Source organism: Delphinapterus leucas, chromosome 1 (genome assembly GCF_059928025.1).
Source record: "Delphinapterus leucas isolate spDelLeu-1000000601 "Yukka" chromosome 1, BTC_Dleu_Yukka2, whole genome shotgun sequence".
Taxonomy (NCBI): domain Eukaryota; kingdom Metazoa; phylum Chordata; class Mammalia; order Artiodactyla; family Monodontidae; genus Delphinapterus; species Delphinapterus leucas.
Window position 1 is genome coordinate 61,337,320 of NC_143129.1, and position 4,906 is coordinate 61,342,225.

At 31.5% G+C, this 4,906-nt stretch overlaps 1 protein-coding gene across 3 annotated transcripts in view; it reads right to left on the reverse strand.

The window, feature by feature from the left end:
* RABGAP1L (RAB GTPase activating protein 1 like) overlaps positions 1-4,906 on the reverse strand; it is a 684,589-nt gene that overhangs the window by 448,338 nt on the left and 231,345 nt on the right. The gene's annotated exons all lie outside the window — the stretch shown is intronic.

Here is a 4,906-nt window from a genome sequence, read left to right on the forward strand (position 1 = left end):
AATCTCACCAAAGAATGTTACTTCAAATCCTAATAAGTTTTCTATTAAAAAAAAAAAGATGTGTACCTTTAACTATGGCAAAGTAATTAAACACTCTACAATGACTGCAAATTGAGCATGCAGGGATTTTTTTCTAAGTTTGTAACATTGGTAAAATCATTGTAACAAATACACACATACCCACATGCACACACCTTTATCTTGTCCCACAAATAAATGCTACCACAGGATGTCCTGGACTTCAAAATCTATAAAAGTCAATCAAGGTATAGTCCTCTAATAAATTTTAATAGTTTGTTCAATGATAAGTGTTAAATCACATTTAGAAACTGAGAAAGTAGGGCTGTAAGTGAAGCTGATGATTGAAATAACAGAAGCCATTACAAGACCCATTTAATAATAAAACACTCTAAATGCAAATCTTTAAAATGTACTTTTCCAGGCTTATCTCCAAGTAAATACACCTAAAAATCCAGTAAAGTTTTAAGACCTTGGACATGTAATAAGTGTTAAAAAAACTGTGTTGGGGCAATAGAAGCAGAAGTGTGATAAATCTAATCTTTGGGGGTGTCAAGTTTTTCCTCAAATTCTGTTTGAAGAGAGCAAAAAGTTAAATGCATATTTATTTGTAATTTTTATTACATTTTAAAATCTAACTTATGGCAAGAACATTTCACAAAAACCTAGATATACATTATACAGAAGTTGTTTTCTTGCAAATAAGAAACTATGCTTTATTTTGAAATTGGTAACTTAAAGCAATTCTAAAGACAGAATTTTGAACCATCTTTTCCTTGCCAAAATAATAAATTTAAGAAAAATCCAAATATAATTTAATTTGTTAAAATATTAAAACAAGGATTTTCAGGATTTTTTTAACCTGCTTCTTCACAAATTATATTTTAACCTTAGCAAAATCTATCATTTATAATATCAATTTTACCAATTTACTATTTTTAATTATAAAACTCCTGGAAGAGTAAATGGAATAATAACTGTGAAGAGGCTATTTATTATTATAAAATGTATAATCTAATACCTATTTTAAACTTCAAACTCTATTAGAAATATAAGTAAATGTTTTAAAACTGTATTTTACACAGGGTAAATACACGAACACTTGCTTGTGTCAGGCATAACCTCAGACAAATGCACTGGTCATCTCTTGCTACAGTCTGCACTGCATTCAAAGATACATTTTAAATTTTAAAGAACAGCCTATATAACTTTGTACTTGATTGGTTGTATGTGGGCCTTCCACCTAAAATAATGCCACCACTTTGAATTTATAAAGTATATCTGGGCACTTTTTACCAGCATCAACATCATTTATACTTGCTTAAGTAGAAAACATAAAATTAAGTAGAAAACAGTAAAATTTGAGTCAAATTTCTAAAGTCAAAAATAAATGTGATTTCTCTTGCATAAAGGAGCATTTGGGGAAGTTTCAGAATTTAAGCAAATATTTCCATTCAATAAATTCTACCATTATGTACTATGTTTCTTGATATTTATCACCAACATATTTTAAAACTTTACAATCTCCAAAACTAATCTGGTGGTCCCATTTACTATAGTGAAGATACTGATATCACATATGCCTTTCTGCTATCAGACATAACAGACTCCTGCTGAATTTATTACTCTGATTTTCTTCACCTTCATAGGGAATCATAAAAAAATAGAATAAAAGTTACCATTAAAAAGTTATAGATATGATCTTTGGGGATGGGGGACTGAAAGCAGAATCTTGCCTATCTGTGAAATGCAGTTAACACACCAGCGGGACCCTATTTCCTTAATGCAAGGTCATCCTTCTGTTATTTAAAGATGTGAAAAACGCTAAAAGGTGCCATCAACGGTGCATTAAAAAAATGGTGCAGTAGAAAAGTGGTAGGTGATTGAGATCCCTTTCAGATTCAGCAAATAACACTTCAAACTGATTGTGTTGAAGCAAAATTATGTCAAGGACATCTAATATCATAAGCAGAAGGGCATCAAACTTCTCTAAAAATTTTACGTGAAATAACAAATATTACACAAGTCAGAAACTACATAAACTGTCTTCAAAAGAATATAGTATTGAGACAAAATTGGATAATGTTACTTGTAGAATCAACCAAACTTTTGTGAAACATCAAAATATTTTTTAAACAGTCAGCATTCTTTTTAACAAAACAATTTTCCCATTATAACATAAGTAAACACTCACTGTAAAAAACTTTTAAACAGATTAATAAAGAAGAAAAACCTAATCACATCACTTTTAATATTTTAAAAGACAATCATTTACACTATTAAATAAAGTTAAAATATTTTAAATTATAGAGCAAAACTAGCCCTGGATAAAACTTTCATATATAAGAAACACTGAAAAGGGGATTTATATTTTTTTCTTTTCAAGTCATTTTGTTTTCCTCAGTGTCTATATATTTGGTTGATGATTATGCAACTTTCTACATATCCTTCTAATCTTAAAGTTTTACTCAGGGAAAAGAGCAACTTTTGGAACCTACACATCAGAATAGAGCATCAACTCAGTAACATAATCTCCTGTGCATTGTGATGGTACTACCTGGACACAAATGATGCTACGCTCAGCATGTTATACAAGCAAACTCCCCACATCTTAATCTTCTCTGTTTATCGCATATTTATAACTTTTTCACATCTAATGATTAGCTTCCAGGGTAGGGAGAGACAGAGGAAAGTCATTTAATTTAAGGCAGCAACATCATTTCTAATCTTCATTATAGAAGATACCTGTAGAGCGAATCTATTTATTAATCTTTGTTTCTTCGAGGTAACATGTACATGACAAAATACCTTAAATTCCATTTTAGTAAATCAGGAAAACTAAAATGTGAAGACAAATGGCAAGATATTCCTGAACAACGCTTTCCTTCTATTGCCAACCTGATGGAAGAAAAATATTTAAGCATATTTAATACAATAAAGTAAGGAGGTAGGTTAATCTCAGAATCATTCCTGTCTCATCCCATCATCTGCTTGCTGGATGTCTTTAATCTCAAATGATGTCTTCATGAATAACTATTCCTGGAAAATGAGCTTTCAGAGATTATGGAAGTTTTCTATATTTAAAAATATCTGAGTTTATGCCAAAATCTGAGTTTAGACAGATTTGGGAAAAAACGCCGTTTTAGAAAACTCTAATTGTTAGAAAATACAATTTTCTTAAATTGCAATTAGTGACCTTTAAGTTGTGATGGCAATAAATCTGGCATCCACAAAGATGATAAAACAGGAGCTACCACATTCCAAATACTTTCTATGTGTCAGGAGCCATGCTGAACACAGAGATTACTTTATCTCATTTAGTCCTCAAATCCAGCCTAGTAGGAAGGTACAAGTCTCTGGATCTTCCTGATGAGAAAACTGGAGACGTAGAACATTCAGTATTTTTCCTAGGGCTAAACAGCTTACGAGGGCCAGGATTTCAGTGCAGGTTTCACAAACTAGTAGGTTATAAAGGCTTCCAACACTATATAACTTTAGAAACAATGCCACAGATAACAGAACCTTTAGTAATAGACTACATCATTATTGTTTGGTTGTCATTTATAACCAAATTGGATAATTACCATAGAATACAATATAATAAGAATAATGGTTATGCTTTCTATTCTTAAAACATATTCATCTAAAAGACAGAATAATTTCAAAATAAGTATTATTATATAAACACATATTAAAATATGTCAAAAGCAAGTTAAGTGGCTTGCCCTAGAGTTGCACATGAAACATTAAAATAAATGAAGAATCTAAACCGAGAACTTGCCTTCTAGAGGCTCTCCTTTCAGCCTAAAACAGAGATTTCCTTCTCCACTCTTCTCCTTCAAAAAACATTTTTTTCAATAAGAAATTTATAGAGACTTGAAAAAGATATTCAATGAAAACTTAACAAAAATGAACAAAAGTAATGTCAAGGGAATGTCATGCCCCAGGGTTTCAGTTGGATTGAAGACTAAACTGGTTAAGTGGGGGCTTACCAGATTGCTACTTTAATAAAAGAGATTTTTAAGATCAAGGAAAAAGATATCACAAGGAAAGACCTGAAGCAAAAGATTTAAGTGAGAAAAAAAGAAAACTCAAACAAGTTCTGTAGGGAAAAGGTATAGACAGAGGTACAAAGGTCTGGAGGCTTTGGGGGGAAAAGGCAGCACAGCATAATGGTTAACTGAGTGTGAATGAACCTCTCTACCACTGATTAATTGAATGACTGACTTTGGATAAATCACTTTTCTTTGGTTTCCCCATCTTTAGGATGGGGGTAAAAACAGTACCTATCTCCATGGGTTGTAGTGAGGATTAAATGTTTTCATATATGTAAAACTTCACACAGTGCCTGGCATATAATTATCGTTATTAACTACCATGAGGAAAAGCCAGAAGAGGAAAATGCAATAAACACAGCCTCAGGTTTTCTGTACAGAGGATCTATGGAGTCTTTTCTAACTATACTTACACACCAAACTAAAGGATCAAAATCTGATTCCCAAATAATACATATAATGTTGAAAGTTCTGTTTATGCCACCTGAAAAGTCAGCAGCATTATGTTTCCTTGAAGTTTGTTTTCCTTAAACGGGTCTGAACTCAAAAGGCACATTTCAACTTATCCAAGATGTCAATGGCAAATGGGATGAGAATTAATGTAAACAACCCAAACCACAAAAATGTGAAACAAATTTTGATTCCCCAACAGTAAACTCTTACTCTAAGTGTTTTATTAAACTGAAGCAAAGTCTGATTTTGAATATGTAGAATACTGTTTTATTCTTTATTTTAAACCTTCCTTACATGTTTAAAAATATACATGGGTTCAGAACAACCTCAATAAAATGATGACATTTCTTTTACTAAAAGACCTCTGAAGTCAAACCACC